Source organism: Nycticebus coucang, chromosome 14, assembly GCF_027406575.1.
Source record: "Nycticebus coucang isolate mNycCou1 chromosome 14, mNycCou1.pri, whole genome shotgun sequence".
NCBI classification, from domain to species: domain Eukaryota; kingdom Metazoa; phylum Chordata; class Mammalia; order Primates; family Lorisidae; genus Nycticebus; species Nycticebus coucang.
The window spans coordinates 51,111,393-51,134,610 of NC_069793.1; the positions used below are offsets into that span (position 1 = coordinate 51,111,393).

Consider the following 23,218-nt stretch of genomic DNA (forward strand, 5'->3'; position numbering starts at 1 on the left):
TCCTCACATAAAAGCCTTGTCTGGGTGAGACAGCCAACTACTCACACACAATTCCCCAAGATGTCCTACAGGAGGCGCTATGTGCCCACTTAGAACCAGCACCATGATTCAACCCTCTTTCCTCTACACACACAAGAGGTAAAGAGGTTAAGTTATTTACTCAAAACCATACAGAAAATCAACAGCAGGCAGGACTAGAAAAGGAGATGGGTTATAGCTTTCATGTGAAAACCCTAAATTAGTTTCATAGTAGGGCTGAGTACATTGGATACTTTTTCTTCCATTCTCAAGATACTTTGCTAAGAAGAATATGTTCCAGCTCCATCCATGTAAACATGAAAGAGGTAAAGTCTCCATCTTTCTTCAAGGCTGCATAGTATTCCATGGTGTAGGGTGGGGAGGGAGGGGGGAGGTGGATAGAGGCATTGAAAGGATCACACCAGTGGTGCATCTTACAAGGGTATATGTGAGGCTTGGTAAATGTGGAATGTAAATGTCTTAGCAAAGTAACTAAGAAAATGTCAGGAGGGCTATGTCAACTAATGTGATGAAAATGTGTCAAATGGTCTATGAACCAAGTGTATGGTGCCCCATGATCATATTGATGTACACAGCTACGATTTAATTAAAAAAAAAAAAAAAGAAAGGAGATGGAACCGACAGTAGAGGAAGAAGGAAATATTATTCTAATATTTCTATTTATTCACTTCTAAACACCGTGTTCGCTAGTAGTTAGGAATGGCTCTCCTGACAAGGGCAGAATCCCCAGGTTGCCATCTTTGAGATGCCCACCTTAATTTTGTCCCAAGTAATTGCTCACACCTACGCAGGGGATCACCCTACCAATCAGAACTTAGCATGCCAACTGACAAAGGATGTAGAAGACTCTGGAGCCCTGTGGTTCTCAACCTGTGGGTCGCAACCCACAGGAACTGTATTAAAGGGTTGCGGCAGTAGGAAGGTTGAGAACCACTGCTCTAGCCTAACAATAGATACGATAGAATCTTGAAAGTGACCTAGAACAGCTTTAAGGCTGATCATCATGTCACTAGCTTAAATCTGCTGTCCACACCCCACAATAGATTCTCAGAGAAGCCCATGGGAAGTCCACATGCACAGTAAAACTCTGGTTCCAAGGTGACCTCTGAACCATGAGGAAGGCCTGATCCAGACAGTGTAAGAGAAAATCAATGGCCACAACCCATGTCTCTTTGCCTACTTGCACACTTGCCCTGGCAATCGACGCCCATTCGCTGTCTATGGAGAACATTATCTCGCTTGGTAAACTTTCTTACTCTGTAAACCCACCCTCCTCTTCCTCAATAAACTTTGTTTCACACTTGCCTTACTTTGGGGTGTCTGGTCATTTTTCAACTAAGAGCACACTGAGGGCTGAGGACCCAGGCAGCTGCCTGAAACCTTGATGTTTTAGGACACCAGCAGCTCCTTGATACCCAACAACTGTGCCAGGGGCTTTTGTTATGCCCTTGCAGAACCCCATCCAATCCTATCAGTCTTATGGGTGGGTTAGTACTTTTCAGATAAAGACACTACATTTCAGGAAAATGAGGTTGCTGCTCATGGCACATTTCTGATAATAACAGACCAGGTTTTATCCAGTGCTTTCTCTATTGCTTCAAGTTGCTCCCCCTCCAGGCTTCTGGGACCACACTTCAGGGATCGAGTCCCTCACTTTGCAGCTTAAATGTCTAGAAAACAGTGGGTGGGATACATGCTTTTATTCTGTGACAATACTGGATTAGGTACTTGAAGACGTGATCCAGTTTTGCAATTCTTAGGCACCTCTTTCCATGTACTTTCTGGCGATAAAACCATGACTAAGCACTTTAAACAAACCTAATGTCTCAGACATCACATTCAGGAAAAGAAAGCAACACTAAGAGCCCTATTCACCAATTTAATCTAAACCCACTACTTCATGAATACCCCCTGTGGGGGCTGGCAGACCTAGGATGAACTGACCTGCTGGGGACAGTGCAGAAGCCTCTGGCTTGTAGTCTATTCCATCAAAACAAACTCTGAAGAGGTTTTAGAGAATGGTTCAACTCAGACTCCTGTCAAATGATTTCTGACAAAATAAATAAGTTAGAGCAGGGCCAGCCCAACTGTACCATGCACTTATTTTTAGCACCATGCAGAAAGGGTTGGGAAGTATTCTAGCTCCAGAGCTGAGAACACAGCTAGGGAGTCAACTGCCTGGGCCCAAATCTCTGTTCCGCTGCTTACTTATGCAGTCCTGGGCAAGATCTGAGCCCTATTCCTTAGTTTTCTAATTGGTAAAATGAAAATGAGGACAGTCCTCACCTCACAGGGTGGCTGTGGATAGTGAATGAGGCATGTCCAGAGCCCTGAGCAGTGCCTGGCACATGGCACCTACATGCCATGCCACATAAAGAACAGCTGAAGGCCCTGGAGAACATAAATCCTGTGGGGAAGGCAGGAGGGTAGAAAAGGGACAGGACGTGGCCCATGAGCAGTGTTTTCAAACCTCTAAAGTGGAATCATGCCATGCCTACAGACCTTTATTCTGTGTTGCTACAAAGACAGAACTAGGTCGCTGAGGAAACACTCCAAGAGGGAGATTTGGGGTCAGCATAAAGGCTTTTCTAAGAACCAGAGATGTTCAGAAGGGGAAGCCAGATGCCTGGTGTGTCGGTGCCCCAAGAGGGGTGAGGGGCCTACCTAGTATGAGCCATGCAGATCAGATTTTCCTGCCCCGGAGGAGTGACTCCTGAGGCCCCTGCTCAGGGGACCAGTCTATCATTCTGATAATAACCAAATGGGTGCTGACAGCCAAGGTGTGGCTCATCAGCCTAAAGGAGAGAGGATAGACTTTGGACCAGTTTTAACATATACACCTTTAGGACTTTTGCATAATGTCCCCGGAACGGCATTTGGTGGTGGCAGTGGTGATAGCAATGACTAGCAATGGTTCAAGAAACCAAAACTTTCTTGAATACCTGTTGGGTACCAGACAACAATTCAGAGAATGTGTAAAATGATAGGGCTATGCCAACAAGCTATCAACATTTTCTTACTTTGGAGGATTTAAAGACAGTATTAATTACTAATGTCAATATTATCTGGGGTCACACAATATGGCATGATCAGGTCTGCCAACTCCCTAGGCTGTGACTGGGACAGGAAGTCAGGAGTTGTTCCACTTTACAGGCAATTTCCTAATCTCCTCCTAGGCCAAGGATACATCAGTCTTTACCACCACCCCACCAGTACAATCCCTTCACCTGGAAAAGTCACTGGGACACAGTGAAATGGCCAGAAGAGATAAGCAGGAAAACCCGAAAGCTGGTTCAGAGGTGGAGCATCCTCCATCATGAAATAGCATTATTTTTATAAACTATAAAAAATAAACATAGTTTTAAAACTAGAAACTATTTTACTAACAGAAGAAAAACATTACTAGATTGCAGTAAAACTACAATACAAATCCAAGAAAAAATATAAAATTCCCAAACTAAAGCTCATGAACTGTTTTCTAAGTGTTTCCTGGGTACTTGCTACTGTTAATTTACATGTTCAACTCTGAGAACTGGAAAGTAGTTAAGTGACCGTAAGTACAAAAAAATCAGGAAGAAAAATATATAGCGATGACACTGGGTATATTTTATTTTTCATATTTGTTTGCTCTTTGGCAACACCTGGCAACATGTTTAAGACCACTGTCCAGGCTGGCTAGGAACTCCCTGGGCAGGAACACAGACCATCTCTTCTCAGAGAGAATATATTCAATCATCCAAAGGCTCCAGCTTTGGATCCAAACGCGGGATCTACTCACAGCTCTAACTCCACCCTCCCTACCTCTGACCTCCTCTGCAGCAGGCAATTCACATCCTAGTGTGTAACTGTCTGCCACATTCCCTGGTTGGTGGTCTGTCTATCATTAAACCCCACTGCTTCTTCCTGCCCCGCGGTCACTTCTCTCCCACCTGTTCCTCTCCAAGCTGATTGCTACGGCCTTAATCTAGGTCCAGATCCCACTAGCCCACTGGCCTGGCCTACTCACATCCTCTAAAACCACTGGCCTCCTGGATCACCACCAGGTGACATACCCAGATGTTTTCACACTCCATCCTCCTTGGTAAAGGTTTCTTGAGGCCCCTCTGTCCCTCCCAGACTCAGAAAGAGGCTGGCCCAGGCACTGTGCCCAGTAGCCCAGGGCAAGAAACAGATACAGGCTCCACTCATGCGCTGGCTCTTGTCCACTGATAACAGCAACCAGAATCCCGCACAAAGGATTCAGAGGGCCAGAAGAGAGATCATTAAGATCAGTTGATACTCTTTTTTACCAGAGGTGGGCTTAGAATTGGGAACACAGCACTCATGCCACCCACCTGCTATCCCATAAAGGGCAGGGCATTCCATGGAACGGTCCCTGGCCTGTGCCCCGGTCCTTCACTCCCTTTGGTATTCCTGTGAAATTTCCCCAACAATCCATTCCCAGGCCTCCTCCAAAGTTGCAATATTTACCTTCCATGCACCCCCCCCAGTGCACCATACCTTCCCTGCCCACAACATGCAGCAAATGTGCTGCACCTTTTGTCATCAGAAAACTAAAGCTTTTCCCAAGTGGGTCAGAGAGCAACTGCTTTGACCTTTGCCTTGCTCTCCAAATAGACCGATTCCAAAATTCCCCACTCTCATTATCTCCACACTCAAGCTAATCTGTTTGACGTACACATATAGCTTGGTCTACTTATGCATATGGTCATGATTCAGTCGTCTTGGTGTCTTCTGAGAGTGTGAACCCCGAAAGGGTAGAAATCAGATCTGTTTAACGCACTGGTTCCTGAGCTTAGAACAGCAAGGCATTTTCAGGAAAACACAGAGACTACCGCCCCAATCCCCCTCGCCATGACTTGCTGTGGGCCTCCGGGCAGGTTACTCCCCTCTCCAGGTCTCAGCTTCCTCACCTATAATGAGATGTGGTTATACTAGAGTGTCTCTGAGGTCCCATTCAGCTCTAATATGCTGCAAGAACGCCGGCAGAAAAGCATGGGATTCATGTCTTTTTATGGCTGTGTAGGTAATAATCACTCAGGGTTAGGCTCAGCAAGATATCACAATACTGCTCCTTTGAGTGGCTCAGTTACGCCGCTGCAATGAGTGAAAACCCTAAAGTGGATATTTAGTGCTATGGGATGTATGTTTGTGCAGCTAAGTATAATGGACAATGAAGAATGATTTTATCTCCCTTTGAGAACATAAGTACACTATTCTATATTTATATCTCCCATCTCCTAATTTAGACAGGAAAGAACTTTTTCTGATCAGCACTCACTTGCCAATAATTTCGTTCTACATCTAAATGAGGAACAGGAGTCATATAAGTTCACAGATTGAATGGATGGTTGATTTACAAAGCCCTTAAAATATGGCTGCAGGCCGATGCTGGCAACCCCATAATTAGATATGGCATGCTCTGCAATGCTGTATTTTTTTTACTGTTTTTTAATAACTCAGTTCTCCTTCTGGGATGAAGAGAAAAATGGAATTTGTTAAAAATAAGTTGAGATTTAGTGGCTTTTCAGCCTTCTGCTGCTTGTTGCTCAAAATATTCTATAAATAAGAGAAGCCCTGCCCTATAGTGCACTGTAAACACCCACAGACACTCAGAGCCAAATTCTTCCAATTATGACCCTGTGCCTGTTGCCAAGCTACTGCGAGGACCTACTTGAAAGGCGGCCATCTAGGCCATTTCCTGATTACACTGCCCTGTAGCGAGGAATCAGGGCCTGCTGCTTTGGCACTGTATCTAGTCTCAAATAATTGCTCCGTATTCTTGAAATTAAGCCCTCTTCTTGCGATAGAATCACAATTCAGAGGTAAGGGAAAAACTAACCACCCGTCCATCTGCCCATCTGCTTAAGTCATGTGTGTGGATCTTTCCTGGGCTTAAATCGGGTAACAGCCTCTTTAACTGTGCCAAGCAAATCAAGGTCAATTAAAAGTAGGTCAGCTATCGGTATGATAGGTGAGTCAGACGCAGCCTGCTCTTCTGTTCACTGGCTTCGGGTCACCATTGCCCAAGGCAGCAGGCTGAAATGGTCATTTAAAAATCCATATCACACCATGAGAGGGGCAATATGGAGGGTGTCAGGTGTTGGGCTTACCACTCTGCAGTTCAGATGCCAGTGCATGAGTTGAGACGGCCCTAGCCACCTGGCTTCTGTGTGGCTTCAACAAGACCTTAAAGAACTGCATGCCCACAATCAGGAGATTACAGAGTACCATACTCTTACTGACAGGAATTATTTCCAGCTCCTTAGAAACTGGAATGCTCAAAGCAACATGCGCAAAATGGGCTCTGCTTAGAAACTAATCACTCTCCCTTCCAATATCAGGCTTTTCTTTCCGTGTGGGCTCAGCTGGGTGAGTACTCCAAGAAGAGCACTGTCCACACCAGCCCTGAGACCAGCAGAAGGTCCTGTGACACGCTTCCCGCTTAGGAACTTACACTCTGAATGGGAAGCCAGGGGTGAACAAGAGAACTGATAAGTCCTCTGCGCTCAGATTTTCCAAACTCAAAATCAGGACCTATATACTGAAAAGAGCAGGAGTCCTGAAGAATGTGGGACCTGGGGTCCCAAAGCATTGAGACTGTTCACAAAGGTTCTCCTGGCTAGTGAACAAAAAGTAGCCCTTGCTATGACTGTCCCACTCTCCCCAGATCTCATTCCTTGATGGCTGAGATGAACTTGTGCACATGTATCTCCTCTGATTGAAACGTGGGCATCAGGAGAGTGGACACCCCCCTCTGTCTTATTCTTTACTGTTTCCAGAGCAACTAAACAGTGACTGCTCTAGTGCTCAATAAATATTCACTGAAAAAATACATGCATGGCTGACCCTGAGAAGAGCATTCTGTACACCAATTTCCCTCAATCCCCCCAGCAATATCATGAAATGAAAATATGAGATCTCCTATACAAGGTGAAAATCAAGGCTCAGAGAGAGTACATGGTTTGCCCAGAGCTACATATCTACTAAGTGAAGGAGCTGGAATTCAAAGCCACTCATGAAGAGTTCTAATCTTGGCTTTGTAATGATTATCAATTATCCACTGTTTTATAATACAGAAAAAGCAGAACAAAGAAAAACTTTGGAGGAAAAACTGCTCATCAGAATAAGCTTCATATCAAATGATCTAACACATGATGGATTCAGTCTCTCAATCCAAGTCCCATTTCCATCGACAGAGGGCACTGACACCAGAGCTAAAACAGAGGAAAGGAGTACGGGGCCTTCTTTAAAGGGAAAGTTTCTTTTCCCTTCTTACGTGGTGCCTCAAGGGTCAGGCAGGGCATGGAGTGGCCATCAGCAATAACAATCATCATTCCTGCCACTGTTTAGAGACAGCTGGCTCCTTGCACAGTTCATTGGACAGGTGCCAAGGAGATACCTCAAGCAAGTTTGAGGCTGGGGAATTAGGATGCTTGGAATCTGCCTTTCCCAAGCTCAAAAAAGCCTACATTTTAAGACTGAAATTTCAAAAAAAAAAATTTAAATTGAAAAGCAGAGATTTACATTTACCTGAATTAGGAACATTAAACTCTGCCAAAGCTAATTCTATCTCCCTTTATAATCTATAAATCACAATAAAATTCCTGTTAGTATGATGTTTAGGGCCAAAGTTTCTCTCCTGTCTTGTTTGCTAGATGCAGGCTGTGGTCTGGGTTTATGTGTGAGTCAGCAGGTACATCCAGCAAAATGGCCAAGCCAGTTCCAAGGTGAATACACTTCTCAAACACAGGAAACAAATGCAAATGGCGAACAGTATAAATGAAACGCATAATTCCAAATGTTGCCAGGAAGCCCAAACAAACCTCAAATACAAACATTCTGCAGAAGTGTTAAACACTCGGTGGCTATAAATGAGGAGTTGTAACAAAAGAGTATGTAACTTAACCTTCTGGGTCAGAGATGGTCAACCAGGACCCCTGGGTGGGCTTCAGGAGCAATGTCTCATGGAAAACACTAGGCTATTAGTCAAGTACATTTGTTCTGGACAGAGGGTATGTAAACTTCACCAGACTCACAAAGTAAGACTCCAAAAGACTAGGAATGTCCACTAACCTTTTCTGCTGCCACTTCCGTAACACTTAGACAATCCTGCTGACACAAATAGCTACAGAGGAGGACTTTTCATGGTAAACAAGATGATGTCAACAATCAAGAAAAACTGTCCCAGCTCTTGCCCAGACAATCCAGCCACTGAGAACTGCTGGTCAATGGCTAAAAAGAGGTCATAGGTTAAATGGGACTGAGAAACCACTGAGCCTTAGCTTAAGCCCACCCCCCAGATAGGGATAAATGGCATACCAGGAAAGACCAAGAGAGCAGACTCAGGGACTGGAAAGTCTTTGGCAAGATGAACTTGGGAGCGACAGTGTGGGGCAGGAGAAAGGACACAGGCTCTGAAGCCAGGCAGGGCCCTACCTACACACCAGCTCTGAGGCCTTGGGATGGTAATGGTGGTGAGGAGGAGGAGGACAACGACAATATCTACAATGAACTGTTATTTACTGACAGCAGAATGTCTAGCACATAGTAAGCGAGTGTTTATGCACTTAGGAAATAACATATGTTATTTCAGCTAATTTTTACAGCAACTCTAAGAACTGGTTAAAGTGATTAAGTTGAATGCCCACCCCAGGTCCATAGACAGCTATGATTCAGTCTGGGTCTGACAGGCTCTAAGCCCATACTCTTAACTACTAAGTTCTACTGCACTCGTTCAGCTTCCTCATCTGTTAAAAAAAAAAAAAGATCATAATCCCACCCCCCAGGTGGAAAGGATTAGATAGGATGAATGCAAACTTCTAAACACAGTGCCTGGCACTCAGGAAGCTCTTCCACGACATTGGAACCTTTGGAAGAGAAAGGAGAAGGGTAGGGTGAGCATCCAGCCACACAGGTGGGCAGTATTTCACTTCACAGGGCTCCACAAGCAGGGCTGCAACTCTGGACCAAGAGACATGGCGGGGGACACCTCAGCAAGATGGGTAAGAATGTGTTTACTCAGAAATGAGAAAGGCTTTTCATCAAACTCAGAGAGAGTAAAATTTTTGAAAGAATAATTCCAGTCCAAAAAGAAAGTCATCAAAAGGCAGCAGCAGACGGCATGGTTGTGCCTGGGCCAGGAAAGTGTGCCCACTGTCGGTGTGACTCCCCAAGACTGAAGGAAAGGCAAGGGCTCTTGTGCATGTTTGTAGTAAGGGAGATGCCAAAACCCTGGTTATCAGAAATCCTGCCTGGAACTTGGGCAGAGCATGGGCATTCTCTCTCTCTTTTTTTTTTTTTTTAAAGGAGAATTTGTTAAAGCAAGGCTGCTTTGGGAGTCGAAATACGGAGATGTGCTCCCACAGCAAGAAAGACCCCACGCCTTAGTACGGTTTGTGAGGTGTAAAAATCAAAGAGCCCATCTGCAGGAAGAAGCAGCACAGTCCCTGATACCACCATCTTGGCTGCACAGAGAGGCTGTGGAGCAGCAGTTACTCTCCAGAGAGCCACCGTCACTCAGAGAACATGCATCCCGGGGTGGACATTGGCTCAGGGAGAGATGTGTCCCCAGCCTCTCCCTAGACCAGCTCTTCCCCTCCAGGTTTGCTTATAAAGGAATCACTAGACCAAATTTTCCTGATAGAAATCAAAGAGATTCAAAGGTCTTTGGGTCCTGTCATCAGTCCCTCTTCTCCATCCCCCCTGGCTCCAGCACAAGAACTCAGCATCAATTTCCTGGACCATTTTAACAGCCTCTAAAGTAGTTCTGCTGCCTCCCTCCTACGGTCCAGCCCCCACACTGCCACCAGCTGGCTTTCTAAAATAAAAGTGCTGACCACGTCACTCACCTCCTGAAAGCTGTCTACTAGATAGGCACTGCCTGTGGAATAAACTCCGACGCCGTAGCTTGCATGCAGGCGCGCATCGACGCATCCGCTCGCCCATTCACCCTTCTACTGTCTCAGGATTGCCTACTGTGTGCCAGGCTCTGCTTTAGGCCCTAGAGTGTTGAATGCAGTAGACAAGACAAAGTCTCATCCTCATGGACTGTATTCTAGCGGGTAAGAGAAACCGTGAATAAGAAGACAAACTAATCATATGAAGCCAGGTAGTGATGAGTGCTACAAAGAAGCCAGGACAGGGTGAACGGGTAAGAAGAACAGGGGACAGAAAGGTGCTTTCTTTAGATGGGTGAGAGGACCCTTAAACAGAGACCGGATGGAGTGAAGGGGCATTAGGTGAAGGTGTGGGGGAAGAGTGGTTCTGACCGAATGGCATGCATAGGCCGTAGGCAAGAAAGAGGAGAACAAGAGGATACAGCGTCTGCAACAGAGGGAGCAAAGCAGAGAGTGCTGGGGGTGAGGCTCCAGGAGGAGGAGAAGCTGGCAGCGGTGGCAAGATGCTTAGAAAGCCGTTTGGAGCAGAGGAGCAGAAGGGACACGAATATAGTTAATTTTGAAAGATAGCCTTGCCTGACCACGTGGAAAGCAGGTAGCAGTGGGGTGGGGTGGGCAGGGAGGCCCGCTGCAGGATGGCAGGGGTTTAGGGAGGGGCGGAGGGCACTGACTCTGAGGGAAAAGCTGTCCATTGCTGCAGTGTCTGAGACGCTGGACATGCCCTGACCTGACCACTCTACAGTGTACGCATGGAAGCATCACCATGGATGTCATAAATGTGTAATAATTACATCAATTAAAAAAAATTAAAACCACAAATTTTTAAAAAAGAATTGCAAACAGATGGTGCGGGGACAAAGGGGAGAAGCAGGGTCAAAGGCAACACCTACATTTCAGGCCTGAGTAGCCAGGGAAACAAGGACACCTCATGACATGCAGAAGACTGGGAAGGGCAAAGTTGGCTTTTTGTTTATTTCTTAAGAACAAATCAGGACTTCTGCTGAGTTATGCTGGGCCTGGAAGCCTGTCACGCCTCAGCGTGAGGCTTTTGAGTGGGCAGAGCGTACATGAGGTGGGAGCTCAGGAAAAAGATCTGGGCCAGCAACAAAGATACGGGCTCAGGTCCTCCACCTCTTGGCTCCCACTCCGGGGGCCCAGCATTACCTCTTAACAGGGGCCCAGCCTCTGCCCTGTGGTTCCCTGGAGCTGGGCTTCTCCTGGACTTCTACTGCTGGTAGGCTCCTACTAGTCTTTTCAGACTTTTCACAAGTCGCCTCTTCTCTCTGAGGCCCTCCCAAACTCCCTTAGAGAGAGCCACCGTCATCCTCCCTTCCCCACTGTGCTCCATTACAGACTTCAGGGATGGTACAAATCCACACGTCACCTTATCTATCTGCCCCTTTCCTCCCTGTATTCCTCTCTGCATCCCTATCACCTAACATAAGGCTGGGCCTGCGAACATTTGCTAAATGAATGGAGCCTTCCTCTCTGCAAAGAGGCAAAAAAGAAATTACATACGTGCAAAGTGACTCACACTGCAGCTGCTGTCTGCAAGGAGAAAAAAGGTGAAAAAATAAGACACTGTCACTGAAGCACTAATAAAGCTCAATGGCCTAGAATGGTCTTTCCTTGAGGAGTTTCTTAACAAAAAAGAGCTCCAAGAAGCCTACGGGTTGAGTATTATAGGGTGTTGCAAGGTGTAACGAAAACTGCGCCTGATGAAGGTGTTTCAGGGTTAGACTGCAGAAACCTGGTTAGTCCCAAACCAATATACTCAGGAGCAGAGAGGGAGGCCAGGAAGCCAACAGTCTTTCTCATTTAATCCCAAGAGTGATCCTGGGAAGCAGGTCCTATTAGCCTTCCCTCACAGACAAGATGAGTACCAGGGAGGTCAGATGATTTGCCCAAGGTCATAGAGCTGGGAAGTACAGAAGCCAGCACACTCCAGAGCCTCACTCCATGATATAGGGTCAAAGAGCAGGCAGGACCGTTAGGACCATGGAGTCCCATGTCACACGGAGACACATCCCTCTGGAGAAGCGTTACTCAGGAGTCTGAGACTTCTGCTCCCAGGCTGGGCTCCTGGAGTCTGTCTGTCTGAACTCTCTCACATATTCCTTTCAGGGCGGAGACGAAGCAAAGGCACAAACGGAACAGTCTGACCCAGTGATTTTCAACCAGGGTGATGTGAAAATTTTTAAAGATCATTAATTAAATTACTTTCAAGAGAAGTTCAAAGCACAGTTAAGTATATTCTCTCTTTCTTTTACTCATTTTTTGATCAACATAATTGAAGTGTGCTGCAGAAGTTTAACTATAGGTTCAAGTGTGCCGTGAGACCAAAAATGCTGAAAAACACTGGTCTCAACTATCTGCTTACAAGCACCTCAGAAATACAAGTTGAGAGGAAAGGGAAATTATATTTTTTTGTCAATTCTGACTGCTGCATGATCCTGGGGCCCCGCTGATGGGTAGGAAGGTGATGGACCAGCTGTCTTGCACCAAGTGTGTCACAAACCCAGCAGCACAAATCAAACTGCCAGGGTGTGGTGGGCAGCAGAGCAATGTTTGCTGCCCACCCTCAGCAAGGCAGCAGAGAAACAGAAGAGAACACTGGAGGTGAACTACAGCTCTCCCATTTACTCCTTATATTCAGTATATTAACCTCTCGAAGCCTCAGTTTCCTCATTCATAGAAAAGAATGAACAGCCTGTTTCACAAAGCTGCTCTGACGTTCTGGGGACCAAGTAGGATGGCACACTTGCCTCGTACACAGGAATCATGCAGTAAACACCAAATAGTTGGTGGTTTGTCTGTTCCTGAGCAAGCCAAAAAAAAAAAAAAAACTTAAGCCTGCTGTAGAAAAAAAAAATGAAAAAGAGGTAGCTACACCACAGCTCTTGTAAAATCTTAGTAGCATAGAAAAAACACCCCCTGAAGACTTACTAAAGCATAAAGAAATTCTTTAAGATATTTTCAGTGGTTGAGTGTTTTAAGGCAGGGAGGAAGAAGGGAGAGACAATAAGAGAAAAGAGAAAAAGAGAGGAGCTGAATTTTAATATAACAGTGTATTCGTAGGTGTCCAAAGACATTAACACATACACATTTTTAAAAAAATGTAACTTTATCTCTCATGGATAGAGCTCTCTACTAATTATGTATGTACTTATCTTCCCTGTCAAACTCCTATTCAACCTTCAGTACCCCACTTGGTTGATGACCTTGTCCATCCTACTCCACCTAGATAGTTAATTAATCTTTCCTCTATTTTCCTATTTGGGGACACAGTGCTTATTTATTGGGCTCCTCTCCTCTCCATCCTACTCCACCTGGATGGTCTACTAATCTTTCCTCTACATTCCTATTTGGGGACACAGTGCTTATTTATTGGTCTCCTCAACCAAACAGTGGGCTTCTGAAAATACACATTGTGTATGATTCATCTCTGGGTACCCTTTCTCTTGCCCAGGATTCTTAGCTAGTAGCCACCAGAGCTTGGAGCATCCCAAAGGAGAACTTTTTCTCTATAGCAGGTGGATGAGACAGCACTACATTTATGGAGTGTTTGTTTGGTGATGAACACAAAAGGGACCTTTCAGATATTCACTTACGTATTCCTCAAAATGTGCTATCCCTATTTTGTAAAAGTGGACGCTAAACTTCAGAGAGGTGAGGTCACCAGCCAAGGGTCGCACTGCTGGTAAAGGTGATAATACCAGGATTTGAACCCAGGTTTATCTGACCCAAATCCCTCAACCAGGCCAGACTGCCTGGCATGGGTCTAATGAAGCTGAGGGCATCCTGGGAGGATAAATGGTCTGGGCATCAAATCGACTGCAGCCTCATCAGTGAGGTTAGTGCTAAAGAACAGAGGCCAATAAAAGCCAGACACCAGCTTAGCCAGACAGCAGGCCTCTGGAGAAGGTGGAATTCAAAATTTCAAGCCAACTATCTCTCAGGCCTGTCCTTTCTTTTTTTTTTTTTCTTGCAGTTTTTGGCCGGGGCTGGGTTTGAACCCACCACCTCCGGCATATGGGGCTGGCGCCCTACCCCTTTGAGCCACAGGCACTGCCCAGGCCTGTCCTTTCTAAGGAGAAAGAGATAAATCCAGAGTCAGACCGAGAGTTCTCAACTCCCTGTGATCAGTTAAGGCCTCTGGCTGAGAAAATTTGCAGATGCTTCCCAAATGCTAAGGAAACCTTTGAGAACATGAGCCTAAATGTTAGCACTCGTAGGAGAAAGCTGTGAACAAAAGTGACCATAGGAAGTCTGGAAATGTCACTTCTCTTTCCTTTCCTCACCCCACAGCTCAGTATAAGAAATTCCCATGCTCAATGAATCCCCAACAATTAAAAAAAAAAAAAAAAAAAGAAATTCCCATGGTGTATTATAGGCAAAATCTTTGTCTCAGCCTCACAGAGGTCACTTGCCATCCTTCCCCTCCTCAGGTCTCCTGGGCCGAGGGCCTGGCACCCCCTTCAAATGCTCACCCAGCCTCAGTATGGATGGCTCAGCTTTGGGTGCGGAAGACTAGCCAGCCCTGAGACAGCTGCAAAAAGGGGTGCTGTGATTCTTCCAAAGGGATCTGGCACAACTGATATCCTAATTCATTAAATTTTTTTAATAATTGGTTACAGCCACTTGAGTTATCACAAGAATGATAACCCTGCAAGTAAAATATCCTTCCTCGTTATAGTCAAAGTTGCTAGTGAAAACAATTCAAAATTGAAGCCCAGTATCTACGGGGCCTCGTCATGATTAGCAGGGATTATAAACTCAACTACCTAACGGGGCTGAGCAGGCTGTGGAAAGATGCAAAGAGGCTGGGGCAGATTGAAGAAGCAACCTCGCCGGAGAGGGACCGCCACTCTTCAGCACTGCTGAGAAAAAGATGGGCCTGGCGCTGCCAGACGTTTAATTTTTCATGAAGACCTGGAAACCTGGATTTTGATATAAAATCTACCAATTTTTAAAAGTTAGCCACTACATGAAATGTTTTAAAACACTATGAGTGCTGAATAAAATACATCTGTAGTCCAGATGCTGCCAGGGAGTAGAGTTTTTAACCTCAGCCTGAAAGTATCTACATTTTTTCAAATGTCTAATTCTGTACAATTTTATTTCCAGAAAGATGGTAGGAGATAGAGAAATGATATAAAATGGATAAGAAGCAAAAGGGTCAAGCAGTTATTATGAAGAAAATATTCCTAACATACTTGTGACAACCATAGTAGCTCTCTACATCAAATTCTAATTGATCAGATTTATTTAACTATATTAAGAGTGAGAATTCCTCAGATCCACAGTAGAGAATAATTCAAAGTATTGCCCATGATTTACTGTCAATGAACCTGTAAGAACTTCCTACTATGTATTAGATGTTTACCATAATAATTTTAATAATAGCAACCTGTCCTCCCAAGGTTTGAAAGGCCAGGTGGGAGGATCACTCCAGGCCAGGAGCTGAAGACTAGCCTGGGCAACAAACTACCCTGTCTCTACAAAAAAATTTCTTAAAAATGAGCCAGCCACAGGTGGTGGCATGCATCTGTAGTCTTAGCTACCTTGGAGACTGAGACAGGAAGATTGTTCACCCAGAAGTTAGAGCTACGGTGAGCTTTGTAGGATCACACCACTGCACTCCAGTCTGGGGAACACAACAAGACCCTATCTTTAAAGGAAAAAAAAAGTAAAAATAGAAATAAATAAAATTATAGCAACTCACTGAAACACTCCTCTCTGCCAGATACTATCCAGGCATTTGACACCCAGGATCACCAATGTGGATCACACCGCCACTGGGCAAGTGTCCAATCAAAGGCCTATCTGACAAACCTCCCCCAAAACAAAAACAAAAACAAAAACAAAAAACAACTAAGAACTTAGATGTAACACCATAAAATTGTGCTTAGTCATTTTTTCTCCAAAGAAAAAACAACAGATATACTTGTGCCAATAATAATATCCGGGCCTAATAGGCAATTCACAAAGTACCTTTCTTATCCACTATGTCACTTACTCATCATGGCCTTTAACTATGCATCTGTCCAAAGTCTTCTTAGAGTATTATTAACAATAGCACTTTTAAAAACAACAACCAGGATAAGAGATAACAGATATTTGGTGTTTTCTACATTAACATACTAAGCACATTTCCACTGCACCCACACAAGAACCCAGTTACTCTGATTATCACAATCTCATTTTAAAGATGAGGAAACTGATCTCGGTGGGTTTGTCTTAAGCCCACCACTAAACAGACACAGAGTTGACACTTCAGGGCAGGTCTGCTCCAAAACCTGTGACCAGTGTGCCAAGGACCCTGTGAAGGAGGTGTCTTGAAGGCCATCTTGAAGTCCACCTCAGTGTGCTGCTGGCAAATGTACCTTGGCTGTAGCTAATTCCTCCTCCGCTCCTCCTATGTCCATTTCCCCACTAGGTCAGAAGCCATTTTAAAATTTTTATTTTTCCCAATCAAAAATGGTCTGAGTCACTTGGAGCTCAGCCAGTCCAGGCTTAGAGAGCCCTGGAGGCCTGGTGAGGTGCCCGAGGGACCAGGCTTCCCTTGCTGCCCAGCTCCCTGCCCAGCTGGCGAGTGTAGACAGGGTTTTCACAGCATTGCAATCTCAGTGAGGTCTTGGAAGAGAGTCCTGATAGTCACAACAATCCTGTGAAGTGGCTGCTGAGGTCAAAGTGAGGGCTGGGGGACAAGGATGGCTCTTTCAGACTGGGAGGGAAGGAAATATGCACTTAGCCAAGAGCTGTGATATAGCTAGTATGCAAAGCCCCACATTAGATCCTGGAGAGAGGGAGATACAGCAGGGGGATAAATGATGTAAGTAAAAACATCATGTAAGAAAACACACACACACACAGAAACTGCATCAGAGAACAGCTGCTCCCAGAGAATAACTTCTAGTTCACCCCCACTCCTTCTGCAGAGCCCCGAGCTCTGACTGTACAAGGTACTGCCTTGCCACACAAACCACAGGCCAGAACACATGGATCATCATGACCTGCTGTGGTCAGTCATGTTCAGATGGTGTGCAGGTCCAGAAGGCCAGGGGAAGGGCCCTAGAAGGTGAAAAGGGTCCTTTCCTTACAGAAGGAATAAAGGGGTTGTAAGGTGGAAAAAAGGGAAAAGGGAAGTGGGCAGAAGAAACAGACCTTGGTGGCTCTGACACAGAAATGGGAGGTGAGAGTGAAGACCAAACCCATGCATGCGGCCAGTGCTACCAAAAGTTTGGAATTGTCCTCCAAGGCTACCTCAGAAAAGGAGGGACAAGCAGTTTGAGGACAAGGAAAGAGAAGTTTATTACTTTGCCAGCAAAAGATGAAAATGGCAGACAATGGTCTCAAAATCCAAATTCCGGCCTCTGAGCAGAAGCACAGAGCTTTTTTTTTTTTAATTGTTGGGGATTCATTGAGGGTACAAGAAACCAGGTTACACTGATTGCATTAGTTAGGTAAAGTCCCTCTTACAATTGAGAAGCACAGAGCTTTTAAACGTTCTGATCCTGTAATCCCATCTTGGGCCAAGACAATCTCACGGCCTCTGCCCAGATTCATCCCATCTTCGCCTAAAAGTCTCGTGATCTCCACCCAGATTAACCCCGTCTTCAGCTATCTCCTGTGGCACAAAGAACAAGAGACATTCCCTGCCCCTCAGACCACTGGCCTGAGGCAGGGATGCAGGTTTCAGTTCCCCAAAAGTTGAGAAGACAGAAAATACTATTGCTGTCTTTTTGTTTTTCAGGCCATTCCCTCTACAACACCGGGAAGTGCAATTCCTGAGCTGGCTCTTCTGTGCTCACAGCTCAGTCCGTTGGGATACAAAGGACAAGGAGAAGCAGCCGGCAAGTGGGTAGTCCTGCGGGCTGTCAGTCCACTCCATGCTGAGCTCCTGCCTAGAGTCCTAGGTACCCCTGCCATCCCAGTGCTCATAGGAGCTTCCCAGTGGGGGAGCAAACATTCATTAATCAAATGACCACACAAATGTCAAGTGCACTCTGTGTGACAAGGGCTGCAAATGAGCAGGAGGATGGGCTCCAGGACATGCAGAAGCAGGACCTGTGAGTGTGGAAGGAGGGCCAGAGAACAAACCCCTGCTCCAGCACACACTCATTTGGTCAGGGCTTCCGTTTCCACACATGGTGTCTTCGGGATAATAAGTAAGCACTTAGGTCAGCCCTAATGCAAAGCAGTTACCTGCGAACTGGGTCACAGTGAGCAGTCACTAAGCAGCAGATGATGGTGATAAGACCTAAGGTGATAAAGTCAGGGAAGTCTTCCGGGAAGAGGCAGGAGAATCAGCTGAGATCTGAAGGGTGAACAGGCACGGACTAGGCAGACCAGAAGGAAGGGCATTCCATGCTAAGAGGACAGCTTACGGTACATCCCTGCAAGAAAAGGCAGCACTTCCAGGCGAGAAGAGCAGTTCCCAGAGCCTGCTGGGAGCCCTGCTCAGAAGGACACCCTGTGCTCGGAATGGCTCTCTTCTGGGAAGCCTTCCCAGTTTACTGTGAGCCCCCAAATAAGAGCTTCATCCTTGGCATAACTACCCAGTTCCGTGGCAGACTAGAAAGTGAAGATGACACGAGCATCAAGCTGAAGGCCCCAGAGGAATACAAGGGAATCTGCTCTGTCAACTAGGTGCACAGTGCTGGCTCCCAAGGGGAACGCAGGCCTCTCCCTACTTGTGCTGCTCCTTGGTGTTCACCGAGGACTTCACAAGATTCCCAACAGAGATGGAGATGCTCCTGGACATCTCCACAAAGGACCACTAGGTACGTTAATCCGCCAGCCAGACAAGCATTCTCGGAAGGACAGAGTGGGAAAGGCTGTCAGATAGTGATGGGCAAGAGTCAATATTTTGGCTAATTTAGTAAATGTGGGATTCATCCAGGGCCAAGCTGAGTGGATTTCATTCCTAAGAATTTCTCGAAGGATTATTTTTCACTTTGAATTTCTATTATTACTTCATCAACAATAGCTAAAAAAATAAAAAGTTAGGGGCAAAGAATACAAAGAGATGTTTTTGAGGTCTCAGTGTGCTGGAAGACACAGTAGGCAGCCAACACAAATCCAACACAACCTATCCTGCATGGAAAGCTGAAAGACAGTGGCCCCAGCAAACTCAACAGTCAACAACCACCAATTTCAAGTACATGCGATCAAGTTACAAATCTGGTGTTTGGCTGCACAAACAGACTTTGCTATCCTCACTCTTTCAACAAATACTTCCTGAGCCAGGTATATTGAGCTGGCACTGGGGACAGAGATTGTGTGTGTGTGTGTGTGTGTGTGTGTATGTGTGAGTGTGTATGTGGTCTCCACCCTTAAGGAGTTCAACTTACTGAGAATAACAGATAAGTAAATCCACAGTTACACTGGTAAGTGTTTTGCAAGAGAGAGACGCAGAGTGCTCTGAGAGCCAGGAGGAAGGTCACTTCCAGGTCATGGAGGGGTGTGGAGTGTAGAAAGAAGAGTGAGGGGAGACTGGAGCTGAATTCCTCAGGTAGGGAGCAGGGGCAGGTCACTCCCAGGAGAAGGCCGGTGGAGGAACCAAGAGGTGATGGCTCTTGGTGAAGAGTTGACATTAGAAACGTCAGTTAGGAAAAAAAGGAAAATATGGAAGGTAGCCAAGGGCCAGAGATGAAAAGACCACAGGTTTCCTGAAAGGGCTTAGCTTTTATAACCTAAGCAACGAGGAGCTCTTGGACAGTCTGAAGCAGAAGGAAGCTATGTCAGCATACCTAAGGTCATAAAAACCTGGGTTCAAAACCCTTTACCTTGGGCAGGTTATTCAACCTCTTTATGACTTGATTTCCTTATGGCTGAAATGGGAATATTAATTCCCCCATCATAGGTCATTGCAAAGATGAAATGAGATGATACATATTAAGTACTCTGAAATGTAGTTGGTACCATAATGAGTATTCAGTAAGTCATGGCTCTAAAGCAGTTACACCTGTTGCTTTTACCCCTATAGTTGACCACCTCCCTACACCAACTACCGCCTTAAGTTGACCTGATATTCATAGACTGGACATGCACACCATGTACATATCAGTGCAGTAGCCTAGTTCCTTATGTTGACCACTTCCATATGTTGACCAATTGTCCCTCAGGCAATCAACTTATAGAGGTTCTACTGTACATCTCTAACTGCTACATTCACACAAATCAAGTAAAAAACCTAGAATTCAAACCAAAGAAGGTACACTGAAAATACTCAGAGCACAAGTTAGTATACAGCTGAATGACTCATGGAGTTGTCTCAAATTTCCCATACTTGTACAGACTCTGCAACAGTAAGTTTTATTTCAATTTTTGGTCCACTCCATTTTCTTTTCCAATTTATACAAATGCAACTATTTCCCTAACAGATCACATCTTGTCTCATGGCAAAAGTCCAAACATGGGCTGGATTCCATGGTGCAGGCTGTGGCAGAGTTATGAACACCACACCTTGAAGGAAACCTAAGTACACAATCACAAGCCCCATGTACACACAAACTCCCAAACACAGCTTGGCTCCAAAGGAGGAAATGAGAACTGGTCACAGCACGCTCTGCCCGCCCTAAAGCTAAAGAAAAGGTTATTCTGACAAGCAAGTACCTGTATCCTAGGCATCTCCCGTCTTTCACTGCAAGCTCTCTATCAGTGGTCTATTTCAGAAACATCTCCATTCTTTAGCCCTCCTTTATGTCTGACCTTATGAACGCCACTTCCTCTTCCTTCCACTCTCATGGCCACCTATAAAGACCTGTCACAAGCTCAGCAGCCTTCCTTCCCAGCCCTTCTCTCTGGTCTGTGCTGTGCCATCCTCTTCCCTTCTTGGGACTCTGTCCGCCACAGCCTCTGGGGCTCTGTCACCTTCTTCCTCTCACTCCAAAGTTATGCGCATTCCCTGAGGCTCAGCCCTTTGTTTGTCCTGGGGAGAACTAATTTAATCCTTGGCTTCCATTCTACTCTCTAAACTTGATCTTCTCAGCCCAGGCTTCAACCTTGCATTTCCGATTGTCTGCTGGACATTTCCTGGAGATGGACCACTGTCATCTCAAACTAGATGCAGCAACTACCCTCTTCACCCCAGCATCCACATTTCTGTGAATCAGCAAGTTTAAACTTTTACCTTCTTTGTCTAAGAAGACTGAGATCCTCCTAGTTTTCCCTTTGTAGGATCTTCCCTATTGTCTTTGCTTCCATTTCACCTAATATCAGCCCCATGTCCCTGTGCCTGGATAGTTGCTGCTATCAAATAAATGTTCCTGAATGTTCCTAAAATGCAAACATCACTTCTGCTATTTCGCTTCTTTCCCAAAAATAACTTCAATGGTGTCCCACTGCCGTCAGGCTACAGTCTAAGTCAGTGGTTCTCAACCTTCCTAATGCTGAGGCCCTTTAATACAGTTCCTGTGGATTGCGACCCACAGGGTGAGAACCACTGGTCTAAGTGCTTTCTTTCGCCCAGCATTCAGGGTCTAGAAAAGGAGTTGCCACACTACAGCCCACAGGCCAAACCCAGCCCACCACCTGCTTCTGTAAATAAAGCTGACCTGGAACACAGCCATGCCCATTCATTCCCATATTATCCATGGCTGCCCCTCACTATCACAGCAGAGTGGCATAGCTGTGACAGGGGCCACATGGCCTACGAAGCCAAAATTATTTAGCATCTGTCCTTTACAGAGAAAGTTTGCTGACTCTGGACTAGAATAATGAGATAGCAGCAGCTCCTGCCAAAGTTCTTGCCCAAGACTCTTTCTTTTTTTTTTTTTTTTTTATTGTTGGGGATTCATTGAGGGTACAATAAGCCAGGTTACACTGATTGCAATTGTTAGGTAAAGTCCCTCTTGCAATCATGTCTTGCCCCCATAAAGTGTTCAAATGGAACTTTTGCTCCTGTGGGTCTGCGGCTAAGTCTATTTTTTTTTAACACCTTTTATCCATGTTCTCGAGTCCTAAAAAAATCTTATTTTACTCTTCCCTGGACTTTTTCCAATCTACCTTTTCCTTCGAAACACAGGTAAAGCTCTACCTTCCCACGAGGCCAGCTGCAGCCATCCCCTCCTCTGGCCTCTCTCTCTGCATCTGCCACTTAAACCTGCGGTGAGGTCTCACTTCTCCTGCGTATCCCTTCAGCCTGTACAACAAGGCGTCTCTAGGGCCCAGCCTTGGGAACCCACACAGAACACCTGCCAGTGACAACCACCTTGTCCTTGGTTCCAAATACCAGTCCTCACCTACGTAATTGGGTAAAAAAGCTTCAAACAAACTTACCAATGAAGACTTAGGATTCCACATTTGAAAAATTAAGCTTGGGTCCAAAAGCATGCACTCTAGCCAGCACCACCTAAAAGCCAATGAAATAGGAGTTTAGCTTTAAAAGAGAATATTTATACATTTACTTTTTTCTTTTTGCAGTTTCTGGCCAGGGCTGGGTTTGAACCCCTTGGGTACATGGGGCCAGCACCCTACTCCCTGAGCCATGTCGTCCTATTCATTTTCTTTAAATTCATAGCACCCAACAACTTATGATTTACCATCCTCCTAGATGCTCACCTCTACTTCTTTGCTTAGAAAATCCCTACTTCTCCTACACATCCATTGAATAATCTTTCCCCAGAAGTCTCCGGGGTGTCCTACGCAGGCCAGGTACCCCTTCCTCTCAGCTCCCATGGACATTTCTATAGTAACACATGGCACATCATAGCATAATTTCTTGTTTAGGAAGAAGGGACAGTTCTCTAGACTTCAGGCCTTTTAAGAGAAGATTATTAATTCACTCCATCCCTCACCCCCACTGCCTAGAGCACTATGGGCATTTAAACCATCCTTAATAAATATTTGTAAAACGGATGGAAAAACAACCTACTCGATTCTTTTAACATACATCTAGGGACCCAAAATTCTGCTAGGTCACAATTTTCCCCATAGAAATGCATGCCTCAATCCTACTGCTTTTAATAGGCAGTGGTTTAGCAGGAAGGGTTAATGAGATTAATCTAAATGCACGCCTTTGGAATGACACTCCCCTGGGCAGAAACCTTCAGAGACTCCCAGAATCTAAGAAAGGCAAGTCCAACTCTGCAACCAGGATGCCAGGCCTGCACCAACTGGCCTAGCCTGACGCTGCAGCCATGGTCTGCATGGTTTCCGCCTGGACCCTACAACCCAGACCCCAAGGACACACGCCCTTCTCGGTGGGATGTCTTTTTTCACATCTTTCCACATTATCCACCAAAGTGTCATCCATCATCCCAGATCAAGTTCAC

General features: G+C 45.5%; 1 protein-coding gene across 5 annotated transcripts in view; it reads right to left on the reverse strand.

Annotated features, from left to right (window-relative positions):
• The window catches only part of BMAL1 (basic helix-loop-helix ARNT like 1), a 105,497-nt gene that overhangs the window by 53,198 nt on the left and 29,081 nt on the right, over positions 1–23,218 (reverse strand). For all 5 annotated transcript variants that reach the window (XM_053560717.1, XM_053560716.1, XM_053560713.1 and 2 more), the window contains exon 2: positions 22,224–22,296. The gene's annotated coding sequence lies outside the window, so the exon portion shown is untranslated. The remainder of the gene's footprint in view (positions 1–22,223; positions 22,297–23,218) is intronic.